We start from the raw sequence: 24,311 nt of genomic DNA, 5'->3' as shown, positions 1-24,311 counted from the left end.
ACGAAAACATTTTTACTTATAAATATGGAATAGCGGGAGTAACAAAAAGTTTTCAGAGAACTTACAGGAAAATTCTAGTAATATTACGGTGTTTTTTTAGAACAAGCATAAGGTAAAAAAATTCGACAGGACTAATGTTTGGCCTCTTTCCCGACATTTTGCGGGGTCCAACGAAGTATTTCAGCATCCCGACCCTCCGTTTAGAGCAACTTTTTTTTTGAAGATTTTTTTCGATTTTGTATGATTTTTCTTCAGAAAACATCATGAATGTCGATAGGTTGTTGTTAATATCAATCAAATTTCTTATGAATATGCCTCTAAAGACTCTAAATTACATATTTGACATCCAATAAAAGGTTTCAAACCCAAATTTACACCATTTATAGCTAAGAAAAAATTACCCTTGAATAACCGAAAAACAAAAATGACATTTTAAAAACATTTTCGAATCAATCACATTGTCAAGAACAGTTTTCTCAAAAAAGTTTCAAAAACAGTCTTAAAAAATAGCAATTTCGGTTCAATATAAGCAGAAATATACCCAAATTTTGAAAAATAAATAAGTAACTTTCTCCAAAATTTTTAGATCTAAATCCCATTCCATACGATGAACACCGCCTACATATGAAAATCAAAAGAAAGTAAAATGGCTTTGGATTGCATCAATAATGTTCAGTATTTTAGTAGTAGAAATTATGGTAAAAATGCAAAATTTTCTAAATTCCTAATGAATCAAAATTAAAATATTCTAAAAACTATATCTCGGGAAGTATTATCAGGTCAATTTGATATATTCGGCTTGTTGTACTTGTTCGACTTTTCAAGAATCATTGCCAATTTAGAGAGAAGTCGGAAAAGATGACTTTATTTTTAGATAATGAACATATTTTGCAATTCCAAATATTAAGTCAAATGCAGGATTGCCAGTTCAAAACTGAAGAAATCTGGCCAAGTACCATTAAAAATTTGGAAAAATCTGGCAGTCGAAAGAATAAATGGAGAGGTTGGATATGCATTTGTTTAAAAGATTGTTGAATCATGTGATTCAAATGATTTTTTATTAACAAAATGGTAAAATTTACATTTTTATTCAAATAAGTAAGAATAGAATTTTCGGATGCCTTTAACTTGAAAACGCAGCACTTTATCTAAATTTCACTACGGTACTTTTGGATTGCAGATTAGATTTTACATCGAAAAATGATGTTGATAAATTTTTCAATAAAAATCAGTATTGTTTAAAAAAATCATAACTCGGTCAAAGATTTACTTGCACAACCTGGAAATTTCTGAAAAAAATGGCATTTGATGTCCCCTGAAACATTTAAAAAATTAAAAAATAAAAATAGTGTTTTTTTTTTGCAAATCATGTTTAAGTGACAAACACTGAAATTAAAAATCACAATTTTTACCGTGTATCACATTTTCAGTGTATCCATTCCTACAACTTTGCTGAAGACATTAAATGAATCAAAAAATTCCTTCAGAAGATACAGATTTTTGAATTTTCATACCTCATTTTTGTATGGACAGCTCTCAAATTTGCAAGGAAAATTATAAGAACAAACTAATGATGCAAAAGCGGTTTTTTGGGCAAACCGAAGGCACCAAAAAAGTTTCAGACCGATTAAAAAATGTAAAATCAAAAAAAGACCGATTTCGTAGAGAATTGCTCTTATAAGAAAGAATTTTTTTCTTTAAAAGTATCACCAAAACCAGGAATTACTCGGATCGTTTGCACCCTTCGTCAAAGTTGCAGAGAATTAAATTTCCTAAAAGAATCTCATACTTGGACAATTTCTCACCCCCCCCCCCCCCCCACCACCCGTCAGAAAAAAATATGAAACGATGTTTTTCTGCATACATTTTTTCGATTTTCCCCATATAAACTTCAAGCATGATCATGAGCATGAGCATGAGAGATCACCCATGGTTGCCCCTCCGTTGCTGAACAGAACCGTAATATCCTTTCAGCACTACTGATCATAGGCTTCGACGATCTAATGGTGCGGTGAATGCGCTGAAAAGATAAAACACCATGATTGCCAAAACTAGATCAGTTGCGAATAGGTAACAGTCATTGGCCACCAACGGCGCCTGCCATGTCAGTTTGTAGATCTCGATTTTAAGGGACGGGAATGATAGTTAGCGCAGGTTGCTACTAGGGCAGCTGATTTACTCTGTGCTTACACCCCACAAGCGCCAGGAACCTGAAAATTTGTTAGTAGGATAAGGTGTTTGGTCAGGATTCATCATAGAAGATGATGATGCGACCCAAAGTCATAGTGTATGTTGAAAGGTATTATGTTTTATTCTCAAGGCAAGCAATCGGATGCTGCGGATGAGACATTTCCCGTTTATCTGTTGTTAAATTTTAAATGAAATGGTTTAGTCTTAGACAGCCGGCTGTGAAAAGATAGAACCAAAATCATTTGAAATTAATGAATGAAGGATTGAACAGTGTAATTTGTAACTTGAGATGATTTTACGAGTTTTAAATGATTGATGTTTTGTGAGGTACTGGTTAACGTTGCGAACGACGAGTAGTGATGTTTATCGAGCTGAAATGGTATGCTAGGGTTGAAAGGCATCGCAAATCGAACTCATTGCCATAATACCAATTTATTCAACATTTTTATTTTTAAAATCGCTATATCTTCACAAGGCATTTTTCGAGAGTCTATTTGCAACATCTTAGGCTATTTCTTCAAAAATTTTGAACGAAGAAATGTTGTGAAATCACCTTTAAATTCAATTTGTAAACTTAAAAATTTTCAATTTAAAATAACAAAATACAACAATATTTAAATAACATACGAAAACGAAGTTGACTTTATAGCTGTCGGCCACCATTGCTAGTACCAACCACTAGTGTCTTCCTTTTATCTACAAGGACTTCGCCGCCCTGGGCTCCTAAGTGTATGAAAGTATGGCACGGAGTGACGGCGCCGAATACCCATATTTACACAAAGAATTTTAGAGCGCCCGCCGCGGGATTCAAACCGGCGACCTCTGGATTGTGAGTCCAGTGCACGGTCCGATTGATCCACACGGGCGGGACGATTAACATAACATACGCCCTTCTCAAATGTCATTTTCGTACCCGCTTCACTTTTCACGAATAATTGCAGATTTATTGAAAGAAGATTTTCAAAAATTATGGGAGAAAAGTCGAAAAAAGAAGACTTTATTTTTAGATATAAAACGAAATTTAAAATAACTTTATCAGTGTAAACTAAAAAATTAACCAAGTTGGATAAACATGGCGATTGGACTTAGGATTAGCTTTATACAGTATAACGTTTGTTTCATCGCATGAATGTTTTTTGCCGTCAAGGTCAGTGTAAAAATGTAAAACAGTATTAAAAAGTATTATTTTCGATACAAGTGTAGTTAAACATGTTGCAAAAAGAAGATTTCTTGAACGCGACATATATTCAACGAGATTTATCGGATTGGATGATTACGACGAGCGCAAAAAAAGAACAAATTTTGTAATGCATTGCATATAACATATTTTGCAAGTCCAAATTTTAAGTCAAATACAGAATTGCCAGGTCAAAATTGAAAAAAATCTGGATTTGAATTTATTCAACAGATTGTTGATTTCAAATGGTTCAATTGATCTTTTAGCCACAAAATGGTTGATTTACATTTTCATTCAAATACTCATTTTATAGAACTTTCGGATTTTTCATTAAACTCGTTCATTTCGATCAAAACAATGTTCAAAATTGGCAGAAAATGAAAAAAAAACTGTCAAAATCCGGCACAGATAATGAGTTTTTTTTTTTCTGGCTGACGCATACAAAATTTGACATATCCCAGATTTATCTGGCAACCTGGCCACCCTGGTCAAATGTCCAATGAACATTTGTTTAGGTAATTCACTGTTCAAAACAAAACAGGTTTTGGGAAGTATGACCATTTTATACAATTGCTGAAAAGTTCAACTTTTCGGCATTCATTTTAGTGTATAGAAAAGTATTACTTTTCCATTAAGTTATTTTTGGTAGAGTGAAGAAAGTTGTATAGTCATTCGAGAATGACAGAAAAAGTAAGTAGTTTCTCGATGGAATTGCAGAAAGTTCTTCAAATAAGTGTTTTTTACCTGTACAAGTCATGACCAAGCTAGAATAACCCTGAACATATTTTTCCGAAAACAATTAGAAAATTTCCCATAAAATTTTCTCTAACGCCGATGATGAAGTCAAAATATGAAAGTATCGTGAAATTTTTCGATATTTTGAATAAGAATAATCTTTGTAAATCAAAACTAACATTTTAAAATAAAAAAAAGCACACACACACACACACAATGTTTCGACTTCACACTTAATACAACACCTGATGTTGAAATTGTGAAGGGATTTTTAATCAAGCAAAAAAATCACTCGACAGCCATTGCCGTGACCTTTTCCACGACCGCGAATTATATACGGTGGACTACGAAATCCAAGTATAACGACGGTTTTCTGAAGAAGATAAACACCGTGTTTTGCGCGTGCTTCCTTAATCCCATTAAAAATTCCAACTGTTTATTTATCTGACAGCGGTAGCAAATGGGAAGGCCGCGCCGCCCGATCGGAAAGATGGACATTAATCGGCTTACGATGGGAAATATTTTTTCTCAAAAAAAAAAAAAAGAAAAAATTTGCCACATCTTCCGATGAGTTTCAGACTTCTTTTTTATGTTTGCAACGAAATATAGGAGGTGGGCTGAAGCCAAGCAAAATGCAACCATGCCCATTAAAAGCTGCACTCCCCTAACGTAAATGATTTATTCGTGCACTAAAAATCACCCATTTGGCTGCGCTTAATCGGCGTAGGTGTGGTAATTGGAATCATTCGTGGACTTTTTTTCAGGATAAGTAAACAGTTTCACAAATAATCATCTACCGTGTTGTGTTTTTATGATCTTGTTTATCAATGCAAAAATCTGATTAAAAATGAATTCGACAAAATTAATTCAGGAATTTTGTGGCAAGCAGAGTTTCTGACATGTGAAGAAAATTCTGCTTATCTCTCGTAACACACTTTTGGATTTGCATTGAGAGCGAATGAATGTGTCGTGACAAGAGTCATCCAGCCATCAGCATGGAAGCTCATTATTTCCACTAGAGTAGAGCTTTTGTCTCGTCGAATAATAAGTGGTGAAGTCTCTGCCTTGCACAAGCTACGGTGCAATGAATTTGGGTCAGTGCGCACTTGAAAGCAGTGGAAAAGCTTCGGGATAAGCTGCACTTTTCGTTTATTCTGAAAATTTGCTTTCAAGTTTGGAATAAAGTGCAACTTTAAAACACTTTGAAGCAGTTCATCACTGTGAACACTACAATTTAATTACAAAGTTACATGGCACGCACGTCCAAGTTCACGTCAATATCCATTAAAGCTCCACGTGTCGAGCGTCCCCACCCCTCGACAGCTATGGACCATTGTTTCGAAACTGTTTTATGCAATTAAGCGCGAAGCGATTCCCAATATCTAGTCGATCTATCGATCTCATCATTAAATCCACACGTAGACACAACACGTGGCTCCCATTGGCACCCACGTTTGTCGTTTTGGGAATTACCACCCCATTTCTGAGAGAGAGAGCGCAAAAAAAGTGGGGGGTTTGGTCCCATCTTTCAACACGGAGCCCGTCACCAGGACATCAATGGATTTCTTTGGCGGGCATTGCCTGAAATAGTTTTTTCTACAACAAGTTGCAAAATGATGAACGCCAAATTTCAAAAATTAATACTTTTCGAAACTGTTTTTTTGCAGCAGCCTCAATCGTGCTGATAAAAATCATCATTGTACAACTTGTTGCACAAAAACTACAATTTCGCAACTTAAACCAAAAAGTTACCACTCGAAAATCTCCTTCCGCTGCGGCCGCCGCCAACACGAAGCCCTTCTTTAATCCCATGGTGGCACAAATGCGATGATCCGGGACAGCACCGGCATCAGCACAGATCGAATCTAATCAATTATGTTAATAGCATTCATTTAACCCAAATGGTAATGAATGTGGGAGAGGAGCGCCAGAGGAGATACTGGGCTCACGTCGCCGTCCTCGTCGGCCAGTGGGATGACTGCGGTAATCCGTTGGAAAAGTTTCCGACAGATAGCTCGTTCGTGGCCCCCGGAAGCGTCTTGCTTGCCCGGAACGGGAGTGGGTGTCCAAGGGGAACCGTCGGCATTTAGGTGTTTTGAGGGTACTGGCAAGTGAAATGAGCTTTATCTGTTCTTGGTTAGGTCTTCAAATCATTTTAGTTCATTTCTGCATCAACAATGTTTAATGGTTTTAAATTGATTCTAGCAGAAAAATCTCATCAAGAAGCTTATTTGAACAAATTTAAGCGCCATCACGAACAATTAACAATCAAGCAGTTTGTGAGGACAAACTTAATCAGCCTGCAGCACGATCATTACACAGTCGGAAGTCATCTGGGGGAAAGCCAAATGACGTAAAAAACTTTTTCTCAAACTCATGCTCCATCAACGGAGCACGTAGCATGTCTGATTGATCATGCGGGTCGCCTTGTACTGGACGTTCACTTTGAAGCATAAGCGCCCTGCAACGAACAGTTTGTCATCGGCACGGATTTGCTGGTGAGGTCGTGCAGATAAGCTTCATCAAAAAGTTTTATTTGGTTCCTGTTGCGGGAATTAGAGACTGCACATTAGGGTGACAAGATAAAAAAGTTCTTCTGATTCAATTCCTCAGGCAAAAACAAGTATCTGTGCCAATTTTGAGAGAAATCGGTTAAGGTTTAAGGGTCACTTTTTATCGTGGAAGTTTGCATAAGGAAAATCGAAAAAATGTATGCAGAAAAACATCGTTTCAGTATTTTTCTGCCAGGTGGCGCGGCTCTCGACCAAAATTGTCCAAATGTGAGATTCTCGTGGGAAATTTCCTACAAGGGTGCAAAATGCTCCGAGTTGAATCTCACACTTGAACTGGGCTCAAAATTGGCCCAGTTACTTATTATTGCCTAATGAATCGAGCCAGGGGGTATCTTTTCAGATTTTCCAAAATTTTAAATTTTTCTTGTCAACCTTATGTAGAATAACATCGTTTCAGAATTTTCCGCCATGTTGCGGAGGTCTCACTCAAATTTGTTTAACTATGAGATGTTGATAGGAATTTCACTTTCCTACAACTTTGTCCAAGGCTGCAAAACGCTCCGAGGCGATTCTGATTTTTGGTGATTTTTTTTAGTAAAATTATTTTTTTTCATATACTTCCTATATACTCCTAATATACCTTTCAAGAATATAAATATATTTCTTTTCATCGCATTGCTAATAACTCATCAGGATCAACTCGGATCTCACACTTGAACCAATTTGGGCGAGACCTGCGCCACCTGCTGCTAAAACCTTGAAATGATGTTTTTCTCCATACATTTTCGCGATTTTCTCCATATGTGACCCTTAAACCTTAAAACAGATTTGACTCAAAATTTGCCTAGTTACTTATTTTTGCCTAAAGAATCGGGCCAGGGGGTGCAAATGTTTATTTAAACTTTGGTTGAACATGTTAACTTTCAAGATTAGTGCGCTGACCACGGGGACTCGCTGTCTTGTTTTTGCATGCTTATTTTTATTTCTTTTGTGTCGCTGTTTGTGTGCTTGGGTGCGTGGTTATTATATATAGGTAGAGGGTGACGAGCGGGAATTCCCGGGAAAAATTTCCCGGGAAATCGACCATTTTTGGACCTCTCGATTCCCGGGAAATTCGGTCGAGACTCCCGGGAAATTTTAAACTTATAAATATTGAAGCAAAATTATATAAACTAATCAAGAATTATTTGAAAAATTCAAAATTGTTTGTAACCCAATGCTTCTCTAATCTTCCTATTCATATTTTTTTTATTTTTTTTTAGTTTTAACTTGTCAAAAATTCCAATAACTATAATCGAGAGAAGCCAAAAAAATGTGGACCCCAAAATTTACCTTAAAACATACTCTGCAGTTACACCCTAGAAATGAAATTTAATGTTTTCTTTTTTATAAATCCAGAGTGTTTATAAGAGCGTTGTGAAAAAAAAACTCTAGAAATATTATTTTTATTTATTATTTCTAAGAGGTAAAAGCTTTTTCAAGATAAGTTCAAAGCATAGCAATCCTCTTATTTTTTTTTAAATTCTAAGTACCCAACTTAATTTTCAAGGTAATTTCTTTGTTTGATGTCTAAGCGATGTCATTTTATGTTTCACGTTAACCTCAATATTAAACTTTGGTGCGGTAATCTTTGTAAAGTTAAGGTTCGCCAATTGTGAATACTCCGGTTTTCCTGATAACTGTAAATATATCTTCAATTAAAATTTACCTACTGTTGACCTTAAAAAGGATGAAAAAAAATTAAATTATTGTTTTGAGTCGTTATTTATCATATTGCAAAAATCTCGATACTGGAAAATTTTATATCAGCTATGTTTTTACTTCACAAAAATTGAATACAGTCGACTCTCTGGCTGTCGATCTTCTCGATATCAATATTGCTCCATCTATCGATGAATTCTTCAGTCCCTTCAAACTGCATACTTCGATTGGCTTTATTCCTCGATATTTTCTCTTGCTTGAAGGATCTCTTCCTCGACGGTCCCTTGGATTCTGTTTGCTTTAAAAATCTCTTCCGGTTGTCAATAATTCCACTTTCTCATGGCTTGCATAGACATTTTGCTTGGCAAAACGAAGCTTTGAAGGGTGTTTGACATTAGTTTGTTTTTGTTTGATGGACGTTGCCATGATTCTCTCCCAATGCTGGGTATAGAGAAAAAAATATTTTCAATCGAGTCTTCATTTTGCATCGTTCTGTAAACTGATGATTCTCTTCCTCGACGGTCCCTTGGATATTGACAACCAGAGAGTCGACTGTAATAAGAAGTTCATGGAATAAGTTTGTGAAACATTTGAAAAGTCACTCATTGCGAATTATGATTCGTAAACATTTTAAAACAATTATAGTAAACTATATAGTTCTTCAAAATTATGAGGATACTTAATTAGATAACGAATAAATAACGAATAAATAACGAATGAATAACGAATTCAATACATACTTTTCTTTTTAAATTTTGCCACTATTGGCATAGTAAAAAAACTCCCGGGTCCCGGGAATTCCCGGGAAATGGCCAAATTCAACTCTCGATTCCCGGGAAATTGAAAATCTCGAGAATCGTCACCCTCTATATATAGGTGAAGGGATTTTATTAAATGATCATTATATTGCATTATTATATTTAATTGATTATATAACCACACTATATTTTACACTTAACACATTATACAAAACACATATGAAACTGTAAAACTGTAGATTCTGTGAAATGTGCTCCGTTCACAGAATCTGTCTCTGCGGTTAATGCAACGCAGTAGGCCTGGCCGCTTTAATTTATGCAATACATCTTCGGGGTTACTCAAGTGTACTGCAATAATTAATATTGACAAGAAAGAACTTGGGGCGTAATCTAACCCCAAGTTCTTCCAGGATGCTTTCTTCGGACTGGCTGCGCTTGTGTTCGATTAGATTAGATTAGGTTGATCATATTAACTTTCAATCGTTGAACTTAAATTTAAAAAAATCAAAAAGGTGATTCAAATGAATAAAAGGTTGTAAATTATATGTATATTTACACTTAATTTCAAAATAACACTTGATCTCAAGAGATTATTCAATTAAATTATCCATCGTTATTCGATTATTTAATTGGCGCTAATCTTATCGTCGATAACGGACGATAATTCAATTTCAAAATCTAAAAACGATTAATTCAACCATATCCTGTTAAGTTTTAAGAATAAGAATATGTTTTATTGAAATGATGTTACTTTCAGAGAAATACTTGAATAAATACTTAAAATTGTTCACAAAATACCGTTTTCTCGAAAGAACTAAAATTTTGCATGCTTCATACATACATTCAAATTCGATATGCTGCAAATAATTTTTTTCTTCGTTTCGTATTCGTAACATAGTGCAAATTATGAAAATTTTACTTTTTTTGGAAAGAATCGGAATTTTGTCAAAATTCGATTTTTTTAATAAAAAAACCCAATAATCTGAAAGGTATAACATATTTCGCCACGTTTGACGTTTGTTAATGTGAGTATTTTCAAAAAGTACGGTATTTTGTGAAAATCAAATTGTAATTAAAGTAAAAAAGCATACAACATTTCGCTTCTTTTGAATCCTATATTGCTAATTATTAAAAATGGAGTAATTTCGAAAAAACGGTACTTCGTGAAAAATTTAGTATTTTCTAGAATACAGCAAAAAGCATACTAAATTCCACTTCGTGGGTATCAACCTATATTGAAAATTAAGAAAATTTGGAATCATTTTGAAAAATCTTGAGTGATAATACTTTGAAACTTTCAATATTTTCAAAAAAATCATATTGAATGCATTGAAAGTTTAACAGATTTTAAAATTGAGATTTCGTCCGTTATCGGCAATAAGATTATCCAATTTGGCAGCTGTCCATACAAAAATGATAAATAAAAATTCAAATTTTTTGAAGAATTTTTTGATTAATCGGAAAATTTCACGAGTGTTTCATATTTTAACATTTTAAATCGGACCATTAGTTGCTGATATATCGACATAATGGTGGGATGTTTGGGCGAGACTTAGAAAATATCAATTTTCCTGTTTCAAAACATTTGCATGGCAATTCCTCAGCATCTAAGGGTTGTATCAACAAAGTTCAAAAAAGCAAGATTCTCAGGTTTTCCAAAATATTTTTTTCAGATGGGCAAACATGTGCACTAATTTTAAAAAGTTACCTAAACATGGCTTTAACTTGAAAACAGTGCACTTTATCAAAATTTCACTACAATACATTTTTGCGACCAGATGTTTTGCACAACCTGGAAATTTCTGAAAAGTCAGCATGTGAGGTCCCCTTAAACATACCATGAAAATGTGTTTTTTCATGGGGATTTTTTTTTATACATTTAGAATGTGGTATCATTTTTTTGAAAATACTCAAAATTTTCACAAAACTACATATTTTCGAAATTTTTGAAAAAATACTCACAATTATAGTTTTTTTCAATATGGATATCAAACCATCGGGATTTTTCCATACATTTCAGAATTGGTAGCAACATTTATTGAAAATACTAAGAAAAAAACAATTTTCAAAACTAAGTATTTTCGAAAAAATACTTCAAATTTCAGTTTTTTGCAATATTGGTATCAAATGATTGGGATTTTTGCAACATCATATCTTGAAAATACTCAATATTTTCACAAAACTACGTATTTTCAAAAAAATAAAAATTTCTGTTTTTCACATCGGTTTTTTTCATACATTTCGAATGTAATAGCAACCTTTTATATAAATACTCAAAATTTTCACAAAACTACGTATTTTATAAAAAAAAATCAAAATTTCCAAGTTTCAAGATTTATTTCCTTTGAAATTTCAAGTGTTTTCTTTTTGAAAATACGTAGTTTTGTGAAAATATTGAGTATTTTCCAAAAAAAAATGTTATGAAATTTCAAATGTATGAAAATGTCTCGATCATTTGATACACATATAGCAAAAATCTGAAATTTTTAGTAATTTTTTTCAAAAATACGTAGTTTTGTGAAAATGTTGAGTATTTTCAAGATATGATGTTGCAAAAATCCCAATCATTTGATACCAATATTGCAAAAAACTGAAATTTGAAGTTTTTTTTCGAAAATACTTAGTTTTGAAAAAAATCAGTTTTTTTTTCAAAATATGTTTGTGACATTCCAAATTTATGACAAAAGCATGATTGCAATAACAAATATTTTGAGTTTTTTTTTTTTTTTAAAAATGCATTTTGAAAATACAGGAAAAATACGTATTATTGTGAAAATTTTCATCTACAAAACAATGGATAATGATTCCAAAAAATATATAAATTTTCGATGTTTGCATGATTTTTCATTCGATTATAGCCAATGTCTCCCATATAGCCAAAATACCAGAAGCTTTATGCTTCAGTTGTGCACGCCTCGGTTTTTCATCCCCCATATGCGGTGCTAAACCAAGGCATGACTGTAGTCCTTAAACTTTGCCGAACACACCAAATCGATCAAAAATATCCCTCAAAAGGTACAGATTGTTTAATTTTCATACTGCCAAATTTGTATGGAAAATTATATGGACAAACAAATGATGCAAAATGGCTTCTTGAGCTTACCAAAAGCACCAAAAAAGTTTTAGCTGGATAAAAAAATACAAAAAATAAAATTAAAAAGACCGATTTCATAGAGAATTGCTCCACAATAGATTCTCTTGACGCTATGACGCTTGAACAAAGTTTTATTCAAATCCAGGATTACAGTGAAAAATTGACTTGGTGAAACGTACAGAATTACTCAGTTTAAAATATAAATATAGCAAATGTAAAAAAAACTAACCAATTTTTGCCCAATTTCCCCTTATAAATTGAAGCATAAAATATCGCTTGTGCTTTCTCGAGGTTTTTTGTTTCAAATTTCATTTTTTCCACGTTAAAATGCAACTTATAAGTCCAAAATCAATTCTTCAGAAAGTTGCTTTAATTGACACGCCCTAAAAAAAACTAGCGAAGTTCAATTTGCTGAAACACCAAAGTCTAGAACCACCCGAAAACCTCGAAAACACCAAAGATGTTTCGAAAAATCCAATTTCCACTCAAATTTGCGATCAGGACAATTAACTTTTCATTAGGGTGACAAGAAAAATTGAAAATTGTAGAAAATCAGGTTTAGGTTTGGCGGTCGATATTGTTCGTTGAAGTTGGTAAAAGAAAAAATGTATGGGGAAAAACATCGTTTCGCGATTTTGCCAGCAGGTGGCGCAGGCATCACCCAATATTATCCAAGTGTGAGTTTCTTGCAGGCAAATTCAATTTCGCACAACTTCGTCGAAGGGTGCAAAACGATCAGAGTTGATCCGGCAATCAGCTGGAACAGCAAAAATAAAGCACAAAAAACCAAAACCTGATTAGCCTTTCTAATAAGCGAACTCGCTCGCTGGAACATCGCGTCGGTCGCCTTGCTGGGACACAAAAAAAGGACTCCGAGGTGGCAGAGAGTAGTAAATAAATGCTAATCGCTTTCCTGGGCCTAGCACGCTAACCCGGCACAGGTAGCAGGTTGATTACACCCCTTTTTTGGGTGGTGGGGGAGGGGATGGTTGGTCTCGTCCCTAGCCGTGAAAGGCAAAAGAAGAAATCGAGAGAGAGAGAAAAAAACACCGGCAGTGTGGCAGCAGATGATAATTTTACTCATTTGTTACGACTAAAAGCTGGTTGTTTTAGCAGGATAATGGGAAAATAACGAGCTCAGCAGGGGAGGTTTGCCGCACTGATTTATGTGTTTTTCTACCAATTTACTGCCGTGGCGATAAAGGTGCTAGAGTTGTGGGCAGGAACGCTGTGATAAGAAAGTATCTGTTTTTTTGAAGAAGTTTTTGATTGGATTCGCAAAACCTTAGAATTTTGTATCATTTTATCAATAATTTTATACTCTTTAACCTCAACCCAGACAGAATAGAACAAATCCGGGCATTTCTTTTTACTAAATTCATCTAACTAGATGTCCCTCCAGAAAAAAAAAATCGTCCAAACCAAGCTCCCCGCAGATAATACCAGTGCTAAGGGCGACAACAGGAAGTCCGGCCAGGACGTCGGAAAGGCGTTCCCGGTCGCCGCGCCTTCTTTGTAGGAGGAGGGCGAGGGAGGTGTCGCCCGAGTCGTAAAAATATGCAAATTTCAACCTGCACCGCCCACTGCTGACTTGCCCCCCGGCGAAAGGCTTCTGTAACAAAAGCAAACTTTTGCAGCTCCTCTCTTACTTATTCATTGCGGATAGTCGGCAGAAATTTCGAAGGGTAACAGTGCTGGCGGGCACGTTCCACCGAATTGTGTCTTGGCTTGGCTTGGGATGGCCCGCCGTAGGACATCATTAAAATTCATAGCTCCGATAAAAGTCCGTTTCGGGGGGGGGGAGGAAACGTAGTTGATCCGATCCAGTGATAAAATGAATTTTTGGTTCGGTTGGGTTCGGTCTGGGGCGGAATTAAGTTGTTCTTATTAATTAACTATGCAGCGGCGAGTTCTGGATCAGATTTCAGCAGCCAATTTGTTTTACAAGATTATTCGGATCGGTTTATTCAAAGCATTGTGATTGGAGACATTTTTTAAGGGTTGTTTAGCAGATGTAGGAAAGCATCATTGTTATTTTGATAAGGTCTTTTATTATTTTCGCAATAACATTTATTTTAACGGGATCCAAAAAAAAAATCATCTCAAAACGGCATTTTAAGTTTTCATTCGACCTTTTCAAAGGTCAGGCTAGATTTTGGAAACATCAAACTATGTTTCCTTAAAAGCCGCTAAATCACACACCTTTGTGAGCAAAAGCATGTAATATTATAAGAGAAAACGTGTACACAAAAAGCATGTACAAAAGAAAAAAACGGTGTACGGGACACGTACGTACATCGACGGGACGTACATCGGCGTTGAACCAAATATTACAAGACGGTGAGATAGCCGAGATGGTTGGGGCGTGTAATTGGTAATCTGTATATGACTCTCACCAAATTGATGTTGCTTTTGAGCATAGCATAGCATAGCATAGCATAACGGGTCTGCACCACGCTGTAGGGGGTGCCATAATGGTCAATTTAATATTCTTAGACAATTTGATTGCTGCCCGGTACAACCAAGAATATCTAAGAACGTAAATTTCCACACTGTGCTCCAAGGCTACGCCCATACAGTCCCGTGGGGATTTGGGAGGGGATGTTTTTGTTGTTAACTAGTGGCAAAAGTGCAGGGAACATTTAAATAAATCATATAGTGAGTAGATAAATTTTCATGTAGACATTTAATTTAAAATAATTCCAGGAAGCTGTAAAAAATGAAAATAATTTAAAAACTAATACTCCAGATGGAAACACAAATAAAACAACAGAGACACAAAAATCCTAACACGCGGCTTCGCACCTTCCACAGAATTCGACATGAACACGACCACGAATACAGCACAAAAAGAACACCACAAAAATCCATCTTCCCGGCGCTGCTGCTCACACGACACTGACGCGCAATTGAGAGATTCGACAGAAACGTGCACGCATCCTGGTGGCGAGTAGAAGCACTACGCAACGATGTTCGGAATGACAGCGCGCTTGGAAATATATTTTTTTTTTGCAGTTTTTGATTTTTATTTCCTTCAAATATGTTTTAACGTCAATGAAAGTTATTGTTAAGTGTGGCAATCGCATAAACGAATCGAATGGTGTTTAAATCATAGGGGCAGACATGCACTGGCACTGCACTTGGTTAGCACGCGTGCTATTTTAACGGATAGCACTGCGCTTATGATCATAGCACTCGCCCTGGCACTCTAACTAAACGGTAACTAAGATGCTGTTGCCTTTTGTTTATTCGAAAACTTCTGTCACGATCACTAGAATGTGGTGCAAATATTTCCACTAGTTTTTATCGGAAAATTCAGTGCAGTGCTAGCGTTCAAGACTTGGATGTGAAAGGTCCATGGTTCTGTTCTTTGTGAGACATATTTTTTTTACCTTATGCAAATCACAAGCAAAACTTTATTTCTTTTAGATCATCGCAAAAAATCTTCAAAATAGCGAGAGAGCCTGAAAATCAGTGAAAATGGAAACAAAGGAAACATATCGAGGATTGTAGTCTTTTGGGACCCAAAAATGTTTCTTTTTGGCCACCACTTAAAGTTCCCACACTAAATTAAACTGAAATTTATGTGGCGTGCTATCCGGGAGTGCTAAATAATAGCACTAGCACTGGGCAAGCGCTGTGCGCGTTGCACTTAAGGTAAGTGCTAAATTTGAAGGTGCAGTGCAGAGCGTGCCGATGCACGTCTGCATAGGGGCTGAGTTAATTTTTCATGTTTTTTCCTCAAATTTACCAAAAAGATCTTTTGAAAAATTGATTTAAATATGATTTATTTGATTGATAATGCTCCTTATGTGTGTATTATTGATAGAACAAACTATTAGAGTCATATTACAGCATAATTACAATAATTTTCTCAAAAAATTGCCAGTTATTCGAATTTTTCCAAAAAAATCCAAAACATCACCAAAATGCATTTTTAAGGTCAATATTTTGGTCAAAGGGGAAAAAAAGAAAAGTTTAAACACTTTTACATGACATTTCATCATTACTTTTAATTTTTGCAACATTTAACTCAAGTTATCCAAAATATCGATCATCTTTTTAGAAAAATCGTTTAAATAAAATACCAGTCACAATTAATCACTACAAATCACCACGCATTATGATCGTTAGTGAAATTGCCACACTTTGCAATACCTCACTTTTCTGAAAATGCTTGATTTTTCATCATAAACGTGATTTTTCCTTAAAACCTGCTCAAACTGTATGGGAGCTGTCATTCCGAACACCGCTGGAACAACAGCAAACCTAGCGGAAAAAACGTCGTCGAATTCTTCAATTGGGTCCTAACATGAAGCTTAGATTGCTGATATTATTGTTTACAGCGATAAAGCTTATTTTTCTGAGTACAACGACCCTTTGTACGATTCCAAAGAGTTTAAAATGGATTTTTAAATCAATTTGGAAAAATTAACCTCGCGGTCCTTCTTGACAGAAAAGTTCCTGTCAAAGCTCGTTCCAATGGGACCGTAGTTGATCCATCGAAAAAATGTTGTCTTGTCAAATTTTTTTTGCATTAAAATGAAAAAAAGTGAAGAGAAATGGTTTTTAATCGTGTTTTTTACCGTTGTACATAAAAATTGACATAGGGCTTTAGTACCCAATTGCCGTTCAAGAGCCAAACGACATGCGACACCTAGTGTTGAGTAGCAGAACAGAGCGAAGAATGTCGATTGAAATTTCCGCCCTTTGAGGTTATGTATGCGAATTCTGTTTTGTTAAAATCCAGCGTTCATAACAACTTTTGAGCAAAAATTCGAGCTTCAACTTTTAATGCTCTATCATTTTAAACAATATTAGTTTTTCAAAAAAAAAATTTTCGCTTCGCTTTGTTCGCTTTGTAAGCGAATGGTTCTGGGTTCGATGCCCATTTGCTCCCAACGAGAAAGTTTAGAACACAAAAATTAGAAATGATGAATAACGTCATGATTCGAAATCCGGACACTTAGTACCATATTATTTTTGTTATAGCTGGCAAAAAATCATGTAATAAGTTGGAAATGTAGAAATATCATCAGGATTTAGTATAAACAGTCAGTTTTAAGAGAATGTCTTGTCTATGTCTTTTGTAACAATTTTTTCATAGAATTTGAAAACTAAAATGACTTGTTGTGCTTCGAATCCCGGACACTGTTAAAAGCTGATTCGAAATCCGGACACTTTTGCTCCGAATTCCGGACACTCGATTTTGCTTATGAATCGCACAAATTTGGACTGAAATGTTAGTGAATGGCATTCTTTAGGTCTCAAATAAGCTGTTAACATCAAAACAATCGATAGTTTATATAAAAATGGCTAGAATTTGAGTAAATCAAAAACATAAATTTCTGCTTTGCCTTCCTTTGCTTCGGACGCCTATGAAATATTTCCGTTGAAATGTTTCACATTTTTGGTAAACTTATAATTTTAATTTATTTAATTGTTTTGGCATTAACTACAGCGTTCAAACAAACTGTAAATGATAGTTGACGTTAGAATTCATCAAATAACACAGTTTGGACATTCACAATGTGAACTTATATCCAAACAATTGATAAAACAAGTTGAAGTGTCCGGGTTTCGAAGCGTCCGGGAATTCGAATCATGACGTTATGAACGAAAAATCAAAGCCGCTCGTTGCGGGGTTCGAACCCCCGTCCTTTGGATTGGTAAGCAAAAATGCTAACCACTAGGCCTTGTTGAGTTGGTGAGCGTGGACTGGAATTAGGAATACTGTTACAGAGAGCGAGTTGTGGCGCTATAACCACGGCTTATAGTGTCCAAGGCATTCGTGGAAATACAATGTCCCATCCCAGAGGGTCCCGGAGTACCAAACCTTCTTAGCATGGTGCTTCCAACGAATACAACCAAATCTCGGAGCGTATGGTGGTGTGTCCCCACGCTTCTTCCTCCCCTGTCGACTCAGAATTGTGTTGTTGTTCGAACACTTAGTGGTCAACTACAACCCAATTACGAGTCATCTCTGCGATACGGCTTTACGCAGTAGGCCTGGCCGCTTTAACGCTTGTGATGTTTCTGTGGAGACTGCGTCTCCCACGTGTCGGAAACCCCGACGTGGCCGAGCCACCACCGGACTGTTCGACCGCTGCTGAGGAACTGGCCGTGCTGCCGAACGCTGACAGCTGAGAGTGCTGACGTGCGGAGGCAGGGGGTTGACATCCCTGCACACATATTGAGATCCATAGACAGGGGGGCGCTATGCGGGCCCACACATCTCCCCCCTTGTCTAGAAAAAAAAAATACTGCAACGCTGGTGACCTACTTGCTGAAAACTGACATGCATTCTCCTCTTAGATTTAGAATCAGAACAAGGATATAATTTTCAAATCATTATGGAGACGATAATTTGGTGCCGACACCCTTGCAGCCACCACGATAAACACGCCTCTACGACGACCGTCTGATGAAAGAGGAAGACGCTGCTCGCGAATTGATTTTTCGATTATTATCCATTATCCTTATTATCCATTATCCTTTCTTTTGATGTATTTTCCAACACATTTTTATAAAACATTTTTTTCTTCTCTCTTTCTTTCACTTGTTCGCTATGGTGCCATACACATTTTTATCAATGACTAGTGAATGTATCTCTCCACTCTTTTCTACTTTCACTCTTTCCTTACCTTTACCAGGCACCTTTCAGCGAGTGTTCATAAGTCGTTGCGGCCTTTCAGTTAGTTCACAACGGACGGCCTTGCAGTGAGAGATCACAAGCCGTTGATATCTTCCGTTGAGCTCACAAGGGCCTTTCAGTGAGAGCTCACAAGCCGTTGTTGAATCGTTGCGGCCTATTCAGTGAGTTCACAAGCCGGAAGGGCCTTTCAGTGAGAGCTCACAAGCCGTTGTTGAAGTCGTTGCGGCCTATTCAGTGAGTTCACAAGCCGGAAGGGCCTTTCAGTGAGAGCTCACAAGCCGTTGTTGAATCGTTGCGGCCTATTCAGTGAGTTCACAAGCCGGAAGGGCCTTTCAGTGAGAGCTCACAAGCCGTTGTTGAAGTCGTTGCGGCCTATTCAGTGAGTTCACAAGCCGGAAGGGCCTTTCAGTGAGAGCTCACAAGCCGTTGTTGAATCGTTGCGGCCTATTCAGTGAGTTCACAAGCCGGAAGGGCCTTTCAGTGAGAGCTCACAAGCCGTTGTTGAAGTCGTTGCGGCCTATTCAGTGAGTTCACAAGCCGGAAGGGCCTTTCAGTGAGAGCTCACAAGCCGTTGTTGAATCGTTGCGGCCTATTCAGTGAGTTCACAAGCCGGAAGGGCCTTTCAGTGAGAGCTCACAAGCCGTTGTTGAAGTCGTTGCGGCCTATTCAGTGAGTTCACAAGCCGGAAGGGCCTTTCAGTGAGAGCTCACAAGCCGTTGTTGAATCGTTGCGGCCTATTCAGTGAGTTCACAAGCCGGAAGGGCCTTTCAGTGAGAGCTCACAAGCCGTTGTTGAAGTCGTTGCGGCCTATTCAGTGAGTTCACAAGCCGGAAGGGCCTTTCAGTGAGAGCTCACAAGCCGTTGTTGAATCGTTGCGGCCTATTCAGTGAGTTCACAAGCCGGAAGGGCCTTTCAGTGAGAGCTCACAAGCCGTTGTTGAAGTCGTTGCGGCCTATTCAGTGAGTTCACAAGCCGGAAGGGCCTTTCAGTGAGAGCTCACAAGCCGTTGTTGAATCGTTGCGGCCTATTCAGTGAGTTCACAAGCCGGAAGGGCCTTACAGTGAGAGCTCACAAGCCGTTGTTGAAGTCGTTGTGGCCTATTCAGTGAGTTCACAAGCCGGAAGGGCCTTTCAGTGAGAGCTCACAAGCCGTTGTTGAATCGTTGCGGCCTATTCAGTGAGTTCACAAGCCGGAAGGGCCTTTCAGTGAGAGCTCACAAGCCGTTGTTGAAGTCGTTGCGGCCTATTCAGTGAGTTCACAAGCCGGAAGGGCCTTTCAGTGAGAGCTCACAAGCCGTTGTTGTCTTCTCACAAGTCGTTAAGTAAACATTCACAAACCCTTCCTCCACAGGCCTGACTGAAGATATTCACAAGCCATCCTTACGCCAGGCATAAGTGGACATTCACAAGCCCTGTCACAAACTTTCCATTGAATATCTACAAGCATTCTCCTCTTCTACAACGTCAAACAGTTTCCTTCGACCACTTCCTTGCGGTCCTTTCACACCCATCATCTACGCACAACCCGCGTTATTTTCTACTGTATTCAGCAATTAGGTGCTTTAGTAACAATAAGAAGACACATATTGTTCATAACATTCTCAAAAATCATGCGAAAACAAAACCTAAGATTCCCAAAAAAAAAAACACAAAAGAATACTTGAGAACAAATTTTTTTGCAGACAAACCAAGAAAACTGTACAGATATGGGATGTCTGACACCCCTGCCGACCTGTCATTTCTTTCTCCCTCTCACGCAGTTCAATTTTTTCAGACTCCTCTCTCCTCGTCTCTCTACCTTCTCCTTGACCACATTCCAAAAACAAAACACTGCACGCCACAAGAATGCGTCACTGCTTTTTTAAAACTCACCTGTCGAGAAAAAAAAATAAACACACACACAAGATTTCAACAGAAAAGAAATCTTTCTTCTGGCAGGATTCGCCATTGTGGAGACTGCGTCTCCCACGTGTCGGAAACCCCGACGTGGCCGAGCCACCACCGGACTGTTCGACCGCTGCTGAGGAACTGGCCGTGCTGCCGAACGCTGACAGCTGAGAGTGCTGACGTGCGGAGGCAGGGGGTTGACATCCCTGCACACATATTGAGATCCATAGACAGGGGGGCGCTATGCGGGCCCACACAGTTTCAATGCATTCCGATGCAATGGCGCACTACAAATGTTAATAAATTAGAAAAAGAGTGCTAGGCGTCATCTAACCTAAACTGCCCATGTTCGCATAAATGTCCCATATGCAAAAACAGCAAGCTGAGAAAAACGCATTTGAAGTTTGTCCCATACATAAGGTTACGTGTTAAGTTTTCGCAAAAAAAACTGGATTTCCTCCTGATTTCTAGAACAAAGTACTGGATGTTATAGGCTCTTTCGAAAGAGCACACGATTTTGAACCAAACTGCATCAAAAACTCGAAATCGATGAAAATGCATATGGGACATTTATGCGATCAGGGGCAGTAAAGCACTCTCCAGGATCCCTTCGAAAGATTGGCTGCGCTAGGGTCTGATTAGATTAAATTAGATTAGATTAGAGGGCAAAAAGTTTACACTCGTACTACTTGAATTTTTTCTCAAAAGTTGTTCTAAGAGCTGTAAATTCAATTTTAAGTTTGCATTCCTATGTAACCGAACAGCGAAAATTTCAATCGTCATTCTTCGATGCTTTGCGCCATCTGTCGGAATTTTTGAGCTTTTAATCGCGAATAATTTTCATTAACACAACGACCCCCCTTACCGCATGCATGACTTGAACACGATCACGAATACAACACAAAAAGAACACCACAAAAATCCATCTCCCTAGTAACATTTTTAAACTTACAGGTTTTATCATGGTTCTGAAAACCCTGATACGGCCTAAATAGGCTTTTATGGCCTACTTAAAACCTAAAATGTTACTTGGGCTTCCCGGCGCTGCTGCTCACACGACACTCACCAAATTGATGTTAGTTTTGAGGTATGCAAACATTTCTTTTCTTTTGTACATGCTTTTTGTGTACATGTTTTCTCATACAATATTACATGCTTTTGCTCACAAAGGTCATGTGCATGCGATTTAACCATCTGATACTTTTGTACCCGACGCTCTCCGATTCCAATGACACTTTTTAGACTTGTTGTTTTAGGCCTATATAAGCATTTTTTGTGTATATGGACCCAACTGTACTCAAAAATGTCATTTGAGATGGATGAAAGTTATTTAAATATATTTGTATTTTATAATTTAAAAATTACTGTGTCTCGAAGCCGTGAAGATTTTCAAATTTTTAAGTTAAAGGTTAAATTTTAAGGTGATGTCACGATTGTTTTTTCGTTAAATTTTTTTGAGAAAATAGTCAAAGATGTTACAAAAAGACTCACGAATATTGCATGATGATATGTCCCTCCTAAAAAAATACAAAAATCGTTCACTAAAACTGGTATTTTGAAAAGTGGTCTAAACGTCAAAATGTTCAAAAACTTGGGGCGTCCAATTTTCCCAGGTTTTAAATCTCCCGGGAAATCGGGTTTTGAATTTCCCTTTAATAAAATTTATATTTTTATTATATTTGTTTTGTTTTCAAGCTAAAAATCATAGAATCAGCTCAATTTTATTAACTGGTGATAATCTTCACTTCAATCTAAACATATACGACAAATCGCCATAAATGTCAGAGGTTGGTATGAGAACACATTTAAACTTTTTCAAATCTATTTTCAAGACATTAAAATATATATTTTCATCTATCAACAAAATAAATTTGAAAACTTTTGGTTGTACCATTGCCGAGATATAACAATTTGAAGTTGGCAGTTTAAAAAAATGGGTGCCATGATATCTCAACACTGCCTTGACCAAATCGACTCATAATTTTGGTGAGCACTCGTTAAACTGGTTCCGTGTGCCTGACGAAGGCCGATACTCAAAAAAGTCATGCACACGCGAGGTCTTGTGAGTCTTCTCCCCAATTTCAGCCGATTTGGCCAATCCTATCTTAAGAAAAAAATGTTCACATAGTTTGACAGCTTGCTTTGCGCATGGCAAAATGTTGTGCTTAAATCGTCTCTTACACAGTTAAATAATAAAATATCTTCATGAAACTTTAAGGAGTGATCAGCTTTCAAGCGGATTTAAAAAAAATATGTAATATTTTTTTTTTGCATTTTCTAGATGCATGTAACCCCTTAAAACAAATTAAAAATATGTATATTTTTTTTGTTTTTTATTCTACTATGGTCAACTGGGGAAAACCGGGACTAAAGTCTGAATAGTTTAATATATTTTTCCAAATTTTAAAATTATTTATATTCATAAATGTAATAACTAGTCTTTTAAAAATATAGAGAGATAAATAAAAAATATTTAAAAAACTAGGCATTTTATAAATCTGTAAACTCAAATTCAACAACTATTTATGTATTTCTTCAAAAAAAATATATTTTCGCGCAAAAATTTGATTTTTTTTTTCAAATTCAAGAATTTCCGGGACAAATTATAAAAAAATCCCGGGATTCGGGAATTCCCAGCTGGGATGGACGCACTACAAAAACTGATAGTGGGAATCGATTCCCTAGACAATTTTACATAAAAGTCTCCATATTGACCATTCTCCTTTGTCAAATCCTTGTGATGATACAGCGGTTTTAAAAATAAAAATGTTGGAAAAATAGGTTTTTTATGTAGTTTTTGGAAATTTCTATATAAGAGCAGTTCTCTACGGAATCGGTCTGTTTTCTTTAATTTGAATTTTTGTATTTTTTAAATCCGGCGAAACTTTGTTGGTGCCTTCGGTATGCCCAAAGAAGCCATTTTGCATCATTAGTTTGTCCATATAATTTTCCTTACAAATTTGGCAGCTGTCCATACAAAAATGATGTATGAAAATTCAAAAATCTGTATCTAATGAAGGAGTTTTCTGATCGATTTGGTGTCTTTGGCAAAGTTTCGACCAATATTTCGATTTTTTGAAAAAATCTGTATTAATTCAAAAAATCATAACTCGGTCAAAATTTTTTGCCCATTCTGGAAATTTCTGAAAAGCTGGCATTTGATATCCTCTAAAACATGTCAAAAAATAAAAGAAATTAAAAATAGAGTTTTTTTGCAAATCAAGTTTAAATGACAAAAATTGAAATCTAAAAACAACAAAAAATTTCAGTGTAGTCCATATCCATACCTACAACTTTGCCGAAGACACCAAATCGATCAAAAAAATCCTGCAAAAGATACAGATTTTTGAATTTTCACATATCATTTTTGTATGGACAGTTGCCAAATTTGTATGGAAAATTGTATGAACGAACTAATGATGCAAAATGGCTTCTTTGGGCATTGATTTAGTATCTTCGGCAAAATAGACACATAACAGTTATTTTTTGCAAATTTTCGTTCTTTTATAACGTTACGCAAAAAAATAAAATCAAAGAATTAATTAAAAAACGCTTTAATAGAAATATTTTTTTCCAAAACAGGGTTGCTCGAAGATTTAAAA

This window comes from Culex pipiens, chromosome 3 (assembly GCF_016801865.2).
Source record: "Culex pipiens pallens isolate TS chromosome 3, TS_CPP_V2, whole genome shotgun sequence".
Classification (NCBI taxonomy): Eukaryota; Metazoa; Arthropoda; class Insecta; order Diptera; family Culicidae; genus Culex; species Culex pipiens.
Note: the sequence above shows the minus strand (reverse complement) of the source record.